Source organism: Doryrhamphus excisus, chromosome 8, assembly GCF_030265055.1.
Source record: "Doryrhamphus excisus isolate RoL2022-K1 chromosome 8, RoL_Dexc_1.0, whole genome shotgun sequence".
NCBI lineage: Eukaryota > Metazoa > Chordata > Actinopteri > Syngnathiformes > Syngnathidae > Doryrhamphus > Doryrhamphus excisus.
In genome coordinates this window covers 9,452,151-9,472,658 of record NC_080473.1, presented here as the reverse complement: position 1 = coordinate 9,472,658, position 20,508 = coordinate 9,452,151, and the positions used below count along the sequence as shown (strand labels likewise).

Below are 20,508 nucleotides of genomic sequence, written 5' to 3'. Positions count from 1 at the left end.
GCACTGGAATCTAGAGGACAGCTTGATGGATGATTTTGGGCTCAAAGGGTGCCATGGAAGTGAGGGTGAATATTGCGAGGCAGAGAAAAGAAGGATGAGTCAGAGCACAAGCAGAGATAGCGCTGGCGAAAAAAGGCCCGACCGTCCCTGCAATTGTCTGTGTGTCTTTTCCAGGCGGATTTATGTGTTTATTTCAGTTCTCGCTCTGTCACTTCCGCAAGGCATTCCGTATTTTGTGCCACTATCAGCCTCGCTGCTGTACGGTACTGTCTTCTTTTGTTTTTCTCCTCACCTCAATGAACTTGTGACCCACTGGGACCTCAAATTATAGGTTTAATTGTATTTAAGGTTAATTCATTACCAATAGCAATGACACCGATGAAACCAATGTTAAGTCAACTGTGTAGAACAGTGGCTGCACCGAGTGGCACGCAGGCCTCACACCCGAGTTCGATTCCACCCTCGGCCATCTCTATGTGGAGTTTGCACGTTCTCCCCGTGCATGCGTGGGTTTTCTCCGGGTACTCCGGTTTCCTCCCACATTCCAAAAACATGCTAGGTTAATTGGCGACTCCAAATTGTCCATAGGTATGAATGTGAGTGTGAATGGTTTTGTCTATATGTGTCCTGTGATTGGCTGGCCACCAGTCCAGGGTGTACCCCGACTCTCTCGCCCGAAGGCAGCTGGGATAGGTTCCAGCACCTCTGTGAGCCTCGTGAGGATAAGTGGTAGAAAATGAATAAATGAACGAGTGGCGCATTTGGTACCCTGGCCTTCAATAGGCCGGCCAGACACCATGACTAAAATACAAGAGAAATAATGACAGCAAATATTTGCCAGGGTGGAGTTTTGTCACCCATGTAGAGAGATAGACTCGTTAGCACTGTTCCATACAGGCAATTAGGGCGAGTAAGACAGTCGTGATCACCGTCAGACTGCGGCCATACCAATATTCATTCATTCATTCATTCACTTTCCACCGCTTTTCCTTACGAGGGTCGCAGGGGTGCTGGAGCCTATCCCAGCTGTCTCCGGGCAAGAGGCAGGGTACACCCTGGACTGACAAACAACCATTCACACTCACATTCATACCTATGGACAATTTGGAGTCGCCAATTAACCTAGCATGTTTTTGGAATTTGGGAGGAAACCGGAGTACCCGGAGAAAACCCACGCATGCACGGGGAGAACATGCAAACTCCACACAGAGATGGCCGAGGGTGGAATTGAACCCTGGTCTCCATTGCTGCACGCTAACCACTCGTCCGCCGTGCAGCCGCCATACCAATACTCGATCAATAATAATATAATGTACAGTCACCAATACGCCTGACTCACATTACTGCCAGTAACTTTGAGTTTGTGACTAATTTTCCACTGGTGATCAACAGTACACCCGGTGCTTATAAAGTCTAACAGCAACTTAGTGATTAAAGGTTCAGACACCTACTCACCAGACTTGTCAACATCTCTGGCTCAAACTTGGTTTGTAGAACATTTTTGCTCTAATCAGCCAATCAGAGGTCTCTGTGGGCCAGCCTGTTGACCCTGTGAGGAAAACAAAAACAACCCAATTGCTAATAGTGTGTATGTGACATGGACCAGCAATCCTGATTCTGAAGGCCCTGGGCAGATTACACTGATATGGCAATACAGAAAGTGAAATCTGATTGGGAAAAAAACTCGAAAATACACACTACTGGAAACACTGCAGCCGAGAGACACACTACTAATATTAATACAATTGCATGGAACAAATATTATAATTTAAGTTGCCTCCCCTGAGTGCATATCATGACCTAATTGCTCAGTGTTGATTGACACTGTTTGAAAATTTGCATTCTGCAGGTGTACATATTAAATGTCCAGTGTAAGAATGAATGCAGCCTCCTTAATTTAGGTTAAATAAAAGGCAAATAAAGTAAAGAAACAAAAAAAGTGTTTTTATTTTTGAAAAGTACATATATTGCCATTCTGTTTCATGATGTCGGCCAATCCAGTAACTCTGGAGTTGGTAACCCATAACAAGATGGTGTTTCCAGCTGGTACGGGATCATGTCTACCAAGATCGAATTGCTCGTTGTGTTGCTGTTACTGATTAGTTTGTTTTGATAAACGTTTCCACAATAAAAGCACGATGCTCACCAGTCCAATTCATGGCAGCAACTGAAAAAAAAAACAAAAAAACAATGGCATTATAAAGAAACAAAGCAAAATGGCATATGTACTTTTCGAAAATAAAAACACTTTTTTGTTACTTTACTTTATTTTTCTTTTATTTAACCTACAAATGTGTCAGATCATTTTGCCTGACACTGTATGGTTATATTTAAATGCAATTCATGTTTTGCTTCTATTTCGAGGTGTTGCCACTGCCAGCTTTGCACTTTGATCACTGTGATCATTGCTGGCATCACCGTCTCTAAAGCCATACAATGAAGCCCGGCCCTGAATATGTTAAACTACGGCCTTGACCTAAATGATAAATCGAGCCCTCATTGTCTCTTAACGTTCCCAGTCACTTAAGTCACCAAAATTACGGCTTTCTTCTGAATCTGAAAGTGAGTATCCTTGCGTATTCCATCAGAGTAAAGCCAAATGTGTGCACCAGGGAGGCTCGATGTGGTTCCAGCATCCTGGCTGCAGGGTGAGTGTGTGTCTCTGTCTGTGTATGGCCCCACGGCTTTATCACAATGACTCAAGGCTGCATAACAAAGGGAGTGTTTGGAGACTGGCTATGTGCAGTATTGTTGTAAATGAGTGTGACTGAGAGGTTAGATACCATATGGCAATGAAGTCATCTGGCCTGGCCCTTCTCTGGAAGCCCCACCCGAGTACTTGGGCCAGAGACGTGGGGCGCTGAGCGAGCGAGAGAGAGAAGAGAAAACACTTTTTTATCGATTATGATAAGCACCATTTTAAATCAAGCTCCCCTACTTCCCCTTTTGCTCCCCTCTCCTCATTTATTCCACCCTTCTCCAGGGTATTCTCTTTTCTTGGCAGAACACCGCAGAAAACCACCTGCAAAAACCTTTCCTTTCTCTTCATCGTGCACACATGGATGCACAACACAAGCCATACTATCAATCAGACACGGTGCATACACACACAGTGCAACATGCGTGTGCATGTGTGTCCATGCATATTTCCTTCCAAGATGTGTACGCTTGTTATAAGAATATCACAGTCAGGCTGTATGGTACTTTTTTTCCCACCCTTTCAACCTCAATAAGTCCCCATATTCAAACACACATAATAATTAATACAGATTTAACATAATGTAGATGTCATTTATCAGTATTAGTACTAGGTTTCCGGGCTGCACGGCGATCAAGTGGTTAGCGCGCAGACCTCACAGCTAGGAGACCCGAGTTCAATTCCACCCTCGGCCATCTCTGTGTGGAGTTTGCATGTTCTCCCCGTGCATGCGTGGGTTTTCTCGGGGTACTCCGGTTTCCTCCCACATTCCAAAAACATGCTAGGTTAATTGGCGACTCCAAATTGTCCATAGGTATGAATGTGAGTGTGAATGGTTGTTTGTCTATATGTGCCCTGTGAGTGGCTGGCGACCAGTCTCTCGCCCGAAGACAGCTGGGATAGGCTCCAGCACCCTCCGCAACCCTCGTGAGAGTAAGCGGTACAAAATGAATGGAAATGAGTACTATGTTTCCCTTTTTCTTGCAACTTTACTTGCTTAATAGATATTTGTGTATTTGCTGTCAAAATGAGTAAAAGTTATCATCTCCAGCAAAAAAAAAAAATGGACCTTGTAAGACTCCCCATTGTTTTGTTTTGTTTTTTAACATAAAACATAACCTAAGCGTGAGAAGCAGTCAGCATTTTGTCTCACGACTGTCATCCCAAAGTGCTGATGAGCTCCTCGCCACTGCTGGCCTTCTGTCCCCATGATGAATGTGCACGGCCCCATGAGCGTCGGCTTGCGGAGAAAAATGAACACTCTTCTCATTCCATGCGTTGACATGTTTAAATTCCAACCCGTCATCTGTCATCCGGGCCCGTGTTCCCCACCTGATGCACCAGAAGCAACTCACTCACGAGCGCCGCCTCATAAAATGGGTCACATTGATTCGCCACCGATTGGGATGGAGAATTCAATTCAACTCAATTTGGACGCATTAAAGCAAATGGCTAGCGACGAGTAGCGAGGTGCAGCACTGACGTGCTGCTGTTTGACTGATTATAAACCAGCAGTCACTGGCCAGGCTCACTGCTGGCTTTACAACTCGGGACAGACATCGGGTTTAGTGGATGGGCCCGCGATAGCTCATCCTGGCTGACCGGGCGCCCCTCTTTGGAGGATGTGTTTACAGAAGACAGAGGTGCAATGTTCACTTACTGCCTCTTGGTTCATCTCAAGTGTGTGTCATGCACACACAGGTATAGCGGAGGAGTCATCAAGTGGAGAGTTTACGAACCCTCCAAGAGTGTTTGGACCGTCTGAGCAGATGGTGCTTGACTGTGACTGTGCATGACTGGCTAGCTTTATTATTCAACCTGTCTCCTTGAGAGACAAGCTAATGCCTCACTGCAACCACTTGTCTACTGAGGCATTTTAAATGTTCTACCGCTTATCCTCACGAGGGTCGCGGCGGGTGCTGGAGCCTATCCCAGCTATCTTTGGGTGAGAGGCGGTGTACACCCTGGACTGGTCACCAGCCAATCACATGGCATATATAGACGAACAACCATTCACACTCACAATTTGGAGTCGCCAATTAACCTAGCATGTTTTTGGAATGTGGGAGGAAACCGGAGTACCCGGAGAAAACCCACACATGCACGGGGAGAACATGCAAACTCCACACAGAAATGTCCGAGGATGGAATTGAACCTAGGTCTCCGAGCTGTGAGGTCTGCGCGCTAACCACTCGTCCACCGTGCAGCCCATAGTATTCCCAATATCTCCTAAATTTTAGGACAATTCTCACATTTCAACAACCGTTTTATTGTATATTTTCAATGGATAACACTAAAATAAACTTGGAAGTCGGTAGCGTCATGGTCTTGGGATACATGAGTGCCTCCGACACTGGAAAACTGCGGTTTATTGAGGTTAATGAGGAACTAACCAACCTAACCCTAACCACTACTTAGTAGTTTGTTCCTCCTTCCTCAGAAACTACTCTGAATGTATGTTTGTTAATGTTACTCATTAGTTCCTCATTAGTATTTTTGTGTACCTTATTGTAAAGTGAGACCGTGATGTCTCCAGGTCTCAACCTACCTGGAGAACCTTTGGGGCATCCTCAAATATAAGGAAGACGGTGGATTGCAAGGTATCTGGTTTTGGTTTAGGGAGAATCTAACATCTATATGCCATCTAAATGAACTCCTACAACACTCACACTTAACATAGAAAACACAAAGGACATAAAATACAGTAGTACAACACTAAGTACAATTAAATGAACCAGTAAGGAATAATAAAGCCAAAGCACTTTGGAGTCGCCAATTAACCTAGTTTTTGGAATGTGGGAGGAAACCGGAGTACCCGGAGAAAACCCACGCATGCACGGGGAGAACATGCAAACTCCACACAGAGATGGCCGAGGATAGAACTGAACACTAGTCTCATAGCTGTGAGGTCTGCACACTAACCACTTGACCGCCGTGCAGTCTGGCTCAACAAATTTGCTTAAATCACATACCGTCCTAGCTCTCTGCTATGATTCCTAAAATATGAAGAATGCTTTGTCACATAATTGCTCTCCTCTTCCAGAGAGTGATCAACAGACCCATATGCCTCGCTGCTCTCCAGGCAAAACACGACCGGAGGGTGCCAGTATGCGGCAATAGAGCAAAATACATAATGAAAAAAAGGCTGAAATGTTGACACTTACAAGCAATAATAACACAAAGCTTTTTCACTTGTCTGCATTTTAACTTGGGATATTTATACAGGGACACACACTATAAACCTTGCAATCCAACGTACACTTAGCTCTCATTAGTGTCGGTGAGACGTGAGATGCTGCAGTGCAAGCAGACGCCGTAGTGAAGCTTGATCAAAGTTACTTAAGATTGTCAGATCAACAAAAATAAATAAAATAAGCAAATGTGAATATAATAAATAGGCATGTTTATAATATAATTAAATAAAATGTAACCATTGTGTGGCGTCTTTGAAGAAATTAATTCATTAATTACCTAAAAATTACCCTAAAGAATGTATTCTTTAAAATAATGAATTTTATTGATTACCTTTATTAAAAAACATCTTGTGATAGCTTCATACAAGTTTAAAAGTAATTTAAATAGTATTTTTTAATTTAAAATGCATTTTAATTGATACAAATATTAAAACCATCTAAATATAATTGATGAAAAGGTAACACAAAAAATATGTGTTAGTATTAAAAAAGAAAAAACGAAAAAAAGGAAGAAGAAAAAAGAAAAAGAAAAAAAAAAGATTGTCAGATCAAAACATGATCACTGCATAAGACTTCAAAACAAGATGTTTGATTGTATTGCTTTCTCTTCTTGGCACACTAAGCATCATGGGAACTGTAGCTCTTTTAGACCTAAATTAGCCATATTATTCAAAGCGTGTGAAAAAAAAATAGCAGGTTACAGTCCAGAAATCCTGGTATATAAATATCATGGCCGAGGTTCACGACCAAGACTAAACGATGTTGGCCTCAAAAAAGCTGGTGACCACTGCTCTATGTGATACAAGACTAAGTTAAATCCATGTTTCATTTCTATGGTATCGTTTTTTGATTAGAATATGCAATTGGCCAATATAAAACATATTGGGGATCACAAACGGCCTCCGGGCGAGACTTTGGACAGCCTTGATGTAATTGCTTCAGTGATGCGTCACAATTTCCTTGTGGCCAAACGACTTGTTTAGACAAGTTCTGTTTTTCCGAACCTAACCGCCGCATCCAACACAGTGACACCAATTAGAGATAGACTAGAAGACATCACTGCCATGCAGCTGGAAGGTTTTTTAAAACCCAACGGGGATGCTTGAGATCTTGCAGGCTTTTGTATTTTAGTTTCCTCTCTGTCTTGTATCCATGGTCACCATTGTTTCAATGTTAGCCAGGTGGGGATCTGCAAAGCTCCACGGAGGTTGACTGCACTCCTGTACTGCAGGCCTTAGAAAGAATTCACTAAAATGGCTTACAGCTGCTCATCAGTTTGGACACCATAAGACATTATCAATGTGATTCCATCATCCCTGCTGTTCAGGCAGTGCTTCTGTGTGGCCCGTGATTTCATTGAGGAAAATTTCAGGGATCTTTTTTTTTTTTTTTTTTTTGCCGTTTTTTCGCCTCTTGTCATTGTGTGCGTAACGGCATGTACGGATGGATCTGTGATCATGAGAGCTGTTGTAGAAACTCCGCTCTCACTAACTGGAGCAGTTTGCAACCACAGCCAAAACCACATGAGACCAGAAGTTGTGACACAAGACGCACGCCGCAGAGAAGCCTGGGAAAAAGTGTGTCACTCAAAGTGCAGCCTAGTCCACTTCCTCCTCACGTCTGTTATTTTAAGACATATTTGGACATCTTTCTTAAATATTATCGGCAATCCCAGCTCTCTTATTTATGCATATCCAATTAATGGCTTTGTAAATATCCTGTTTACATACTAATACGTGTGTCATTGCATCATATTTTTGAGTCCTTTATTGTTTGCAGCAATTATTAAGACTCAGTGGAAATCTGCTTATTACCAGTTAGAATCCATTGTTTAATTTTTATCAAAATTGCACAGTTCAAGTGTTGCAGTAATGTCTCCTCCCTCAATTTCCCCACAATGATGTCATGATGTCATTACTGTTGCAATGACACATCATCAGTAGGGTAAAACTAACCTGTCTCACGACAGTCTAATCCCTCAAGTTCCCTATAGAACTTGCTGATATAGTTAATCTTCAAAAAGCTAAAATAATGCATAAGGCTAAAAATAACCAATTACCTAAAAATGTCATCCAATACTTCTCTACAAGAGAGGAGAAATATGATCTCAGGGAAGAACTACATTTGAAACACTTATATGCTAGGACTACGTTAAAAAGCCATAGCATTTCAGTATGTGGAATCAAACTATGGAATGGATTGAGTAAGGAACTCAAACAATGCACAACGATGAGCCAATTCAAGAAACAATACAAGCAGTTGATGTTTGCTAAATACGAGGATGAAGAGTCTTGAACCAGTCATGATGTGCTATATATATCACTATATTGACACTTACTATGGTACACACAATGTCATTGTATGGTCATATCGTACTTTGGTAGGTGACAAAAAATAAAAAATAATAAATTAAGAAATATATAATATAATAAAATATAATTAAATTTAATAATTTTAATAATTTAATTTAAAAAACTTAATACAACATTTTTAATTATATTAGGAAAGCAGGAAGTGAACAAATGTAACAGTTACTGATTGTAAAAGTACCAGATGGAGGGGTAGGATTTAATAAGCTTTGCTTCTTCCTACTCCTTTTGGACATGTGGAACTGTGAACTGATTATGTGATGCATTCAATTGTAATCTGATGCATGTTCAAATGAAATAAAACCGTTACCATTAAAAAAAAAAAAAAAAAAAGAAGAATTTGATTAAAAATACATTTTCAGTTTATTTAAATATTAACATTATAAATACTGGAATAATATTATAAATAACATTCATATTGGATTAAACTTCACAGCTCAGTGGGTGCACTTCAATGCTGCTTGTAATTTAAAGAGCACCTGCACATGATGAATGTGTATGGAAGGCTGATGCGGTGGTCCGGCATCAGTGCGGACGGTCACGCATGCTAAAGGAATCTTGGGAAGCATGACAATATTATTATGTCGGCCAGTATTACTTGTAGAGAATCACATGACACAGATAGTTAATTATTTGGTTATTTATTTAGTCAATATATTTTATTGGACAAGTAATCACATTCTGTCATTGAAGTGGTCGTTGACAGTCGATGTGTGTCACTGTGAGGCAGGAGAACCACACAAGTTTTTGTGGGGGGTTGGAGGGGCTACTCTGAGCACGTTTACTTAACCTTTTAGAGGCCAGAGTTTTTTTCAATAAAATATTCAGTTTTGATATTACCATTTCACAATGTTTTAGCTTGAAAATGGTAGTAAATAAATGCATACTGTAAATGAGAAAAATCATCAGTATGATTCAAAGTTTGATGGGAGTGAATTCACTCATGTAAGTTGTGTTATGAGGTCACCAGGCTCAGAAAAATAATACATAATTTTTGGACTTGAACTTTGGGAACTGCTGTGTTGGTGGGTGCCAATAGCTCCCTCTGCTGGATGTGATGGGTCATTGTCCCACTTCACACAGTATTTTTTAGAAAGTCAGTTTTGTAATATTTTTATTTTTTAGGAATTGTTGTCTTTTTGAGGCTGCATGGTGATCGTGTGGTTAGCCCGCAGGCCTCAAAGCTCAAGTTCAATTCCACCTTCGGCCATCTCTGTGTGGAGTTTGCATGTTCTCCCCGTACATGTGTGGGTTTTCTCCGGGTACTCCGGTTTCCTCCCACATTCCAAAAACATGCTAGGTTAATTGGCGACTCCAAATTGTCCATAGGTATGAATGTGAGTATGTGTCCTGTGATTGGCTGGCGACCAGTCTCTTGCCCGAAGACAGCTGGGATAGGCTCCAGCACCCTCGCGACCATTGTGAGGATAAGTGGTAGAAAATGAATGAACTAATGAATGAATGTGTTGGTGGGTGCCAACTGCTCCCTCTTCTGGATGTGATGGGTCACTGTCCCACTACACACAAGGAATTGCTGTCTTTTTGTTAATGTTAGTTACTGATGTAATTTATCATATCTTTGCGTGTGTGTGTGTGTGTGTGTGTGTGTGTGTGTGTGTGTGTGTGTGTGTGTGTGTGTGTGTGTGTGTGTGTGTGCATTGGTGCATGTGATACGCTGACTTTGATTGAGATCTGCACTTCTGAGTCAGGGTCATCCAGTTCTACTGTATGTTGAAACAGCTCACACCGTCTTCCAAGCAGTTTTTCAATATTTTGGCCAACTCGTGTTACTGAAAAGTACCGAAATGTGAGTGATGTGTTCCGCTATAGGTCAAAACGATTAAGTCAGTATGCTAAAACATGGAAAGTTGCAGAAAGGGGAGGTTGGTGGTCTTGCTAAATTGTGCTAAATAAAAAAAAAAGGTGAAAATGCAGTTGTGCAATTTGGATCATTTGAAACGAATAACGGAAGTACATACCAGAGGAACTTTGAACACATGTTTATTTGTTTATTTGTCATATTATACTGAGCAGCCAGCCTTCTGTGGTCATCATTATATTTTTTGGAGATTTCTGTGTATTTACGCTGCAGACAAACACAGGTTTTAACACTTTTAACTATTTCCTTTACCAAAAAGTCTCAGAAATGTGCTTTTTGTGTAATCCTTTGACCTTAACTGGAACTCAAAGTGACGTATGACATGAAAAGTGCTTGTAAGTGAGGTTTTTGGTTTTGGGTGTGTGTGATTTAGACATGAATATGCACGGGCAAGAGTGGGTGTGTTTGCCTGATAGAGGCTAGGGCTTTTTGAGTGGGAGTGTCAGGCTCTGCTGGGACTCACAGCTGCTTCATCGTCCTCTTCCAGGAGGAGATGCACGGCTTGTTGCTGTTTACTGGCAAGTCAGTGTGTGTGTGTGTGTGTGTGTGTGTGTGTAGACCTACGTCAGAGTGCTGGCCTGGATGTTGCTCCACTTAGACCACTCATGCCGTCCTTCTTCGCTGCCCTCTTAGTTTACACTATAAGATTTAGAAAATTGTGGAATGAAGCTGGAGCTGAACGCTCTGGCCTGATTCTATCACAGAATCTCACTTGACAATAAACTACAGAAAAATACAGTAGTTACTGAGGAACTCACGAGTAGATTTTAGGATTAGGTAGGTCCGTTCTTCATTAACTACTATAATTTTGTATAGTTTATTGTAAAATACTAAAAAAAAAATTTGCTCCTCTGTCTACAGTACCTACAGTACCTACACACATTCATCGATTAATTGCTGGTTGAGCATGTTTTGATTGTGTAGACTTGACTGTTAATTAACTGCATCTTTAAAAAAAACAAAAAAGATGCAGTACCGTTCACAACCAGCAATGGCGCTGTTGATTCAGTCTCAACACGTTCATAGCCTGAAAAACATGAACTTAGCCTGCTAACAACCAAACAACTCCTCTTCTAAGGAGCATTGTTGTGCTAATATGACACTGGCATGAAAAAAAGATGATTAAGAATATCAAGAAAGAGATTTTCGAGTGTAACACAGAACGTGAATACGGTAAGTTGATTTAGACTTGCCAGGTTAGCATTGAAGTTAGCATTAGCCTCCTATGCTGTGATAGCAAGTGATGAACCCACATAGATGGTAGTTCAAAGTTGTGAATGTGACATTATATTACATAAATATATAACTAATAATCTCACATACAGTAGTTTTTATTCCACTTTCATGTGATGTGATGCATCCTTTTGAACAGGTTGTATTTGAGCGTCACTTGGCTAGGATTTAAATTTCACATTTGATACCAAATTGAACGGTCAAGTTTAAAAACCATAATAAACCGGTATCCAAAATATAAAAATGCATACCACAAGCGATAAAGCTTCATTTTTGGAGGAATCTTCAGTATCCACTCAAACAGTACAGACATGTGGGATTATAACATCACATAGTGATTATAGCCTATGTTATAATATTATGACAGTTTGATATTTAAAACAAAACAATGCTCAAAATATTGAAGATTTAACATTTTACTACTTTAAGATGGGCGGAAGAGTGATTAGCGCACAGGCCTCACAGCTAGGAGACCCAAGTTCAATTCCACCCTCGGTCATCTCTGTGTGGAGTTTGTATGTAGCATGTTCTCCCCGGGTACTCCGGTTTCCCCCCACATTCCAAAAACATGCTAGGTTAATTGACGACTCCAAATTGTCCATAGGTATGAATGTGAGTGTGAATGGTTGTTTGTCTATATGTGCTCTGTGATTGGCTGGCCACCAGTCCAGGGTGTACCCTGCCTCTCGCCCGAAGACAGCTGGGATAGGCTCCAGCACCCCCGCGACCCTCGTAAGGATGAGCGGTAGAAAATGAATGAATGAATAATAATGTGAGTGGTTATCGCGCAGGCCTTGCAACTAGGAGACCGGAGTTCAAGTCCACCCTCGGCCAGCTCTGTGTGGAGTTTGCATGTTCTCCCCGTGAATGCGTGGGTTTTCTCCGGGTACTTCGGTTTCCTCCCACATTCCAAAAACATGCTAGGTTAATTGGCGACTCCAAATTGTCCATAGGTATGAATGTGAGTGTGAATGGTTGTTTGTCTATATGTGCCTTGTGTACCTCGCCTCTTGCCCAAAGACAGCTGGGATAGGCTCCAGGACCCCTCTTGTGAGTAGAAGCGGTAAAAAATGAATGAATGAATCATTTTAAGACTTTATATATAAAGGCAAAACGCATTGTTTTTAGTTTTGAGTGTATGAGAGATTAAACATGGCTGGCTTTTGTTTACGTTGTGTGACCAAGACGTTACATCTTTGCATATACTGTATAGTATGCAATACTTATTTGTGCACACCTGCACTTCTTACAAGCCACTCTGAGATGGGAACTTGCTGCACCCCGTGTCGGTGGGAGGTCCTAGTACGTTACCGAGGGGTGTGCCAGTGTGTTGGTGCTGGTGGAATGTTTCTCTTCCTTCGCTGCATGGGGTTTCATGTTCAAAGGAAAAATTCCCCTGCAAACCCTCAAACCAGCATGAAGTATGTGTGTATATATGCTTATTTCTTCAGGATAAGAAAGGGCCCAATCAGGAAAGAGCCGGAATCTCACTCATTTAGCTTAGCCCACCCCAGTCAGATATACTGTCCTGTGCACAACAGTCCCAAACATCGCAGTGGCGTCCATTTTGGTAGTGGGAGTTATGTGTGGTACACATCGAGATAAGAAACAGCCAAAACGGTCTCAGGAGTCCAGCCTTATGTGGACCTCTCAGAGGCGAGCAGGAGGAAATGGTTCCAGAGAGGCCAGACTCAGCTGTGTATATATTCAGTGGGGATCTGAAAGTGTCCATGTACCCATCCTCCCTCGCCTCCCACCACCATCCACTCCCTCTATACTCCTCTGCTCTGTTTGACCAGCGCCACTCTACTCGTCTCAAGTCAGATTTCTCCCACAGTTGGGAGCGCTGGCTTGTGTGGCGGCCTGTTTATACTGGAGCGTGGACTTCCTAGTGGCAGCCTGCACCTATCTAAACATCCCCCCGGCCGCTGCTCTATGTTCCCGGCCTCACACTGCACCCGCTCCCCCTTCTTCATCCTCCCCCGCCTCGATGCTCATGTCTTTTTCTTCCTTATGTTTGATTGTGTTCAATGTCGTCGTGACTTCTTTCCTTACGTTTGATGGCGTTCAAACTTGTTGCGACTTCTTCCATCACTCCCGTCTGTTCCATCTGTTCCCGCTATTGATGTTTCTCTACAATGTTATATTATATACGTTTTGATATGACCATGACTTGAATCTAGGGTCTCTATCACACAAAGATGCCACAAAATTGGCGCAAGTAACGAAGTAGTTGATCTTGATTTTGGTAATGGTAATGGTTTTATTTCATTTGAACATGCATCAGATTACAATTGAATGCATCACATAATCAGTTCACAGTTCCACATGTCTAAAGGGAGTAGGAAGAAGCGAAGCTTATTAAATCCTACCCCTCCATCTGGTACTTTTACAATCAGTAAGTGTTAAATTTGTTCACCTCCTGCTTTCCTGATATAATTTAAAATTTTGTATTATTTTTTTTATTAAATTATTACATTTAATTATATTTTATTAAATTATATATTTATTATTTTTATTCATTAATTTATTTTGTATTAATTTTTTTTAGGTTTTTATTTTTTGTCCCGTACCAAAGTACGAGGTGAAATAACCATCCAATGACATAATGGGTACCATAGTAAGTGTCAATATAGTGATATATATAGCACATCATGACTGGTTCAAGACTCTTCATCCTTGTATTTAGCAAACATCAACTGCTTGTATTGTTTCTTGAATTGGCTCATCGTTGTGCATTGTTTGAGTTCCTTACTCAATCCATTCCATAGTTTGATTCCACATACTGAAATGCTTTGGCTTTTTAACGTAGTCCTAGCATATAAGCGTTTCAAATGTAGTTCTTACCTGAGATCATATTTCTCCTCTCTTGTAGAGAAGTATTGGATGACATTTTCTTGCGAATTTTACACAGAACCAATGAAGCCGAACTTTCCTGTTATTGTGTACTCAGCATCTTTTAAGACCAGTGTCAAAGGAGCTTACATTGCGTTCATCACTGCCAAGGATGACAGTTTTCCTTCTGTGTATCATTTTATCCTGAATACATAGCTAAGAATAACATTAAAACAGACTAGTGGGCCTGGCTGCCATGTACTATTTTTGCATTAACATATGGTGCCGTTATGACTGAATCCTTTGAATTTCGCCGAGTAACAAGTGGCCATACAACTTGTGACATAAAAAAAGGTTGTTATTGTTTAAAATTAAATTAAATACAAAATAAATATTAAAAACTGCTGCTGCTGCTCTATGATAATTCACAATAGATTCTTCCTTTTCCAATGTTTTTATTGCTTCACATTCCTTGTTAAGCCACAAACCAACTTTATGGTTGGTTAACACAGAATCAAAAGTTTGCGAGGACATGCATGCTGGCACTTTCATGATGTAATTTATGGCAACCAGGACTTTTTGATTGTAGAGTTGTTGGAAGTGGAGTGACTGTTATGTTGGTGTTGCCTTAAAAACTTGTAGGACGTCATTGTTGTGTAAGCATGTGCTGATATGATGCATCACTTCACCATTCAGTTGTGCAATGGAACCCGTTATGGTGGAGGGTTACCGCTGCCTTTTTTGACATCTCAAAGCACCTCCCCAGTGGGCTTTCTGATTTCTCACCAAATTTGATGTTGGCCCTCTCCTCTAAATCACAAATGAGCACCTGCAAGCAGTCAAAAAAAAAGTGTCTACATGCTGATGTCAACCTCAGGGGACTATGAATAACGGTATGAAGTATGATGGCAATCAGTCAAGTGGTTTATTGAGAACTGTACTCGATATTTCCTTTTCAGGTCATATTTCAGCCAAAGTGGAGGACAGGCTGACCTCAGTCATCACTTCGGCAACACCCTATGAGCGATTAGAAGACAACTCCTGAATAGACACCGGTCGGGACTTCATGGTAAGGCACTGACTGTACCACTCAGCATCACTTGTCCACATGTAAGACTGTCACCTCCTATTTTTTTGTTTCTATGTATTATTATCAGACACTCCCTAAAATAGCAGCAGCAGGATGTCTGGTGTAACACAATAGCCGAGCCTATTGTTGCATTGTGAGACCTGTCCAGTCTCTAGTTCAGCACGTTTGCAGCAGATTGGGCGCATAGCTGCAAATGCTGCATTGCAGAAAACTTGATATTTTTGATCTCCAGCAGGAATAAATGGAATGTCACAACTGGAATGTTCCTACTCATTAAATATCAGTTCAAAGATTTTATCAACTATGTTCATCACTAGGCTGCACGGTGGGCAGTGTTTAGCACACAGGCCTCACAGTTAGGAGACCTGAGTTCCCCCATTTCTGTGTGGAGTTTGCATGTTCTCCAGGTGCATGCGTGGGTTTTCTCCGGGTACTCCGGTTTCCTCTCACATTCATGTTAGGTTAATTGGTGACTCCAAATTGTCCATAGGTATGAATGTGAGTGTGAATGGTTGTTTGTCTATATGTGCCCTGTGATTGGCTGGCGACCAGTCCAGGTGTACCCCACCTCCTGCCCGAAGACAGCTGGGATAGGCTCCAGCACCCCCTCGTGAGGATAAGCGGTAGAAAATAAATGAATGAATGTTCATCACTATATACTGATTAAGTATTAGATCCATCCATCTACTGCTTGTCCTTATTAGGGTCACAGGTGATCAGCTGACTTCATGTGAGAGGCGGGGCCGGATTGGCATCAGTCACCCTGTTCTTGTGTTCGATTTTCACTAGAACACAGCAAACACATGCAGTGAAACATCATTTTCCCCACCTTTTACAAAGATAAACGCATCATATGGAGCCCCCTATGGGCATCAGCTCAATCCCTTTGGGAGCCATTTTCTATGCTGGACTAACTGTGGGTGTGCGGTCTCTGAACACGTGCATGCTCGTGTTCATGTTCAACCCGGCTGAGGAATGTGTGCGGATCAAGTTGGTGGAAGCGTGAAGTGTGGCGGGTCCGGCAACAGCGGGGCCGCAGCAGAGCTCAAGTGAAAGCGGGCTCCTGATGACAGATGAATTACTCTAATTAGAAATCCATAACATCCTGCCACATGGCCGCCTTATCCCCAGCACACTTCCTGCTCTGGGCCAGGCTGACGACAGCCAGCCCTGCTCCTTCCGTCACTCAAAGCCAGGGAACACATCGCAGAGGCGAGTGTGGGTTTCTCTTTCGGGTTGCCTGTCCAAGTCTTATCTGCAAAATCTCGCCCCCACTCGGCCCTTTTTGTAACCATAAAAGAGCACATGTATGTTTATATGCATGTTTGTCAGCATCTTGTCCTGCTCTTTTGTGTCTGGGTTCATGGTTCGCTGTCTGTATCACTTCCTTTGCCATTCTCTATCCCACTACTGCTCTATCTGGTTGCCTGCTCCTCTCCCAGCTTTTACTCCCCCTGCTCCTCCTGCCCCCATGACTAGGGCATGAGTTGAGCAAGTCCAGAGACCAGCACTGGGAATCCAGATGATAACAAAAGTTTCAGGCTCGGAGGATTCTCACTTCATAGGTGCCAACTGGGAGGATACGCAGCAGCGGGCCAGAATAGGATCTGCTGTTCACATTAAACAAGTCATAATGGACTTTCATGAGACATCAAGATTAGTATACAAACCCTAATGGCCCTGCTGGATGATTATGAGGTGACTAGTGTAAGCATCAAGACCACTAAGCTCCAAATCGATGAGCGCACCCATGTCGAATGTTTCTCAAGTAGCAATTTAACTATTTATATACATCAGGCTGGGGTGAGGAAAAAAACAACACAAGGTGTCACAATGGGGTCAACCTGCTTCACAATACTCACCTTTCACACTCAATGCAGTTCAACAGCAACATGTTTTTGCCATTCGTGTAGATGGAAGTGACAGTTTGAGGCTCTGGAAACAAGAAATGTTGAAACTGTTTTTTAAAAAAAAAAAAAAAATCACGTCCCTTATTTCTACAATGTGAACTAGCAGTGTGCACTTACTCTGAATACATCCCATATCCTTCCACATTGTGTTTGCAGCAATTAGTCAGGCACATGTAGGACATCAGCAACAATGGTGGACGTCTGCACTGCAATTGTGGCGCTCACAATCAATAGTTTCCTGCAATTTTACAATCTTCGGCAGTGATTCTCAACTCTTGGGTTGCAAAACCGTTTTCTGTGGGTAAATAGTGTAATGACACCATGTCTGTGAACGCACCTTGTATTATGATAATGGGCAACTTGGTCAAACTAAAGAGGAAGGAGAAGGACATTGAGTGAGGACTTAAGACGCTATCTGTTCGACACACAGCTAGATATCTAGATATGTACTGGGAAGTAGTGGTGAAATTCTGCCCATCTATCAGATACAGTAGGACGGAATTGGATCTATTGGCGCAGGCAGAACAGTGGTCTACAGAGGAAATGATCCTCCTATTATTAGTAATCTTATCCACTGAGTGTTCAATCAAAGCAACTACACTCACTTCATTTTTTTTTATTTGTTGTTTCACTTGAGGGGCTGCACGGTGGTCTAGTGGTTAGCATGTTGGGATCACAGTCAGGAGTCAGTGTTGCGAGTACCCCGCAACCCTAATGAGGACAAGCGGCATAGAAAATAGATGCAGATCCAGGTCCATAAGCCCAGATTGAACATACTGAAGAACTTGACACACACTTTCTTTTCCAAATTCATTCATTCATTCATTTTCTACCGCTTTTCCTCACGAGGGTCGCGGGGGGTGCTGGAGCTTATCCCAGCTGTCTTTGGGCGAGAGGCGGTGTACACCCTGGACTGGTGGCCAGCCAATCACAGGGCACATATAGACAAACAACCATTCACACTCACATTCATACCTATGGACAATTTGGAGTCGCTAATTAACCTAGCATGTTTTTGGAATGTGGGAGGAAACTGGAGTACCCGAAGAAAACCCACGCATGCACAGGGAGAACATGCAAACTCCACACAGAGATGGCCGAGGGTGGAATTGAACCCTGGTCTCCTAGCTGTGAGGTCTGCGCGCTAACCACTCGACCGCCGTGCAGCCCCTTTTCCAAATTATTTTGGAATTAGTGAATATGAACGTATTTGGTGCTGAACTAATCATGAATCTTGTTTTGTGCTGGTACACAATTTTATGTTACACTAAATACAAATCTCAAACTGCACTTTCTTGTCTTTTCATTTAAGGGAGTGTTCGCAACTAGCTCAAATTGACAGTGCTTAGCGAAGGCTCCTGAGGCGCAGCTTACATGCCGAGAGCAGGAAGAGGGTAGGATGTAATGCTTGCAACATGTTCAAAAGTTAGCCACATAATCATTGCCAACAGTCTTTTTACATTTTTTCAAATTCCAAACCAGTTGATAACCATTGACCTTAAGGTTTATATTGACGTTCCCTTGGGCAGACACAAATGCAGACCACTACACCACTATTGACCCAGCATGCATAGTTCAGTAAACGTTTGCATTATAACGATACAAAACAGGTTCATACCAGCAGTTGTAATGGGAAACGTTGTCATGGTAATGTTACAAAAATACTTTTTTAATGTGTAATGACAATAAAGTCACAATAGTCGAAGAGAAAGTTAATGTTATGAGAAGAAAGTGAGAGTTGAGGATGCTGAGATTCTCAGTGGGAGTGACCAGGATGGATAGGATTAGGAACAAGTACATCAGAAGTACATTACATGTTAGAGGCCTTGGATATAAAGTCGGAGAGGCCAGACTAAGATGGTTTGGACATGTCCAGAGGAGAGATAGTGAATATACGTATTGGTACAAGGATGCAGCATCAGTGGTAACAGAAAAAATCCTAATGTTACAAGAAAATGTGAGTAAGTTAAATCTTATCTTAGATGCCAAACTGCTTCTTGGGTAGCCTTTATTTTTTGATCTTAAAAAACACTTTTTTTTTGTCATAAATTACGGTAAACACATTATTCCTGTCAAATTACCAATATCTTCTAATGTTATGTCTCACAAAGTTAGGCCTTTTTTTTTGTAAAATTGTTGTTTTTCTCATACCACTATGTCTTTTTTACTTTTTTCTCATAACCTTACAACCTCTTTTTGTCAATGTTTTAACGCTCATCAAAGTGTTCAATCAACTCCAGTTCCCTGCGTATTGAAACACTGACATTCTAGAGGGAAAAAAAAAAGTCTGACGAGTGAGAAAGTTTCCAAAGGATGGAAGCAATCACATGGAATGGTGTTGCATTTGTTGGCATTTATTGTGTCATCTGAGGGGAAGATTAGATCAAAACCAGAACAGGAAAAATTTACAACACCTGCTTTTAATTTACCTTTTACCCCCTATTTGATCCTGGCAAGTGCTTTATTGCCTGGTACTGTAAGATGGTATTTCACGGCTGGATTTAAAATGAGGTGTCATGACCTTAAAAATACTGCACCTGAGTTTTTTTTTTTTTTTTTTTTCTCTGTGTTGGAATTTTATGCAGACACACAGTTGTGAAGCATACTGGCTCGCATTCAGCCAAGATGTTGTGCGTCTGTGGCGGAAAACACACACAAAGCAACGGTGCAGTGAGGTCCAAGGCAAGGCTGGACGGCCGCTTATTGTTTTCATCCCTTTTGTCTTTTGGTTGACCTCGCGTACACATGCTCACACTCGCAAACACATGCTCACACACATAGGCGCTTGCACACAACCACCGTCCCCATGCGTGCGCCCACACACAGTCACATATAAGAGCCTGCATGTATTTCTTGCTTTACGGTTCAAATATGTCGTTTGTGTGTGTGTGTGTGGGGAGGGGGTGAATAGGGTAAAAGTGGGACAAGGGAGAGTGAAAACGAAGGAGAGAGTCCACAGAACAACGCCGCTGCAAGCAGCTGTGGCACTCCCAGATTTCCCCCCTTGATTGCTTTCAGCTGGTACTTGAACCTTGGGCCTTTTGGGTTTTGGAGGCCAGCCCAGATCCCCCAATTCCCCCCAGCGCCCCATCCAGCTGCATGACCCCTCCCTGACCCCTCACCGAGGATAGGAAAATAAGAGTCGTGCCAAGCCAGAGAGACTCTTTTATTTTGTGTGCTGGCATGCTGCCGGTGACCAGGGCTTACATAATGGGAAACATAGCAGGACCCGGGAGAAGGCAGCCCCCTGCCCCTCTTCACTCTTTTTTTTTTTTCCTCCATCCTTCCTTTTTCTCCCCA

At 42.1% G+C, this 20,508-nt stretch overlaps 1 long non-coding RNA gene across 4 annotated transcripts in view; it reads left to right on the top strand.

Annotated features, from left to right (window-relative positions):
• Positions 1–2,493: 2,493 nt before the first annotated feature.
• Positions 2,494–20,508, top strand: part of LOC131134719 (uncharacterized) — a 79,363-nt gene continuing 61,348 nt past the window's right edge. For 3 of the 4 annotated variants that reach the window (XR_009131460.1, XR_009131459.1, XR_009131457.1), the window contains exons 1-2: positions 11,122–11,313; positions 15,168–15,277. This is a non-coding gene — a long non-coding RNA (uncharacterized LOC131134719). Of the gene's footprint in view, positions 2,649–11,121; positions 11,314–15,167; positions 15,278–20,508 lie in introns of those variants that run through there. The other variant, XR_009131458.1, reaches the window with a different exon arrangement.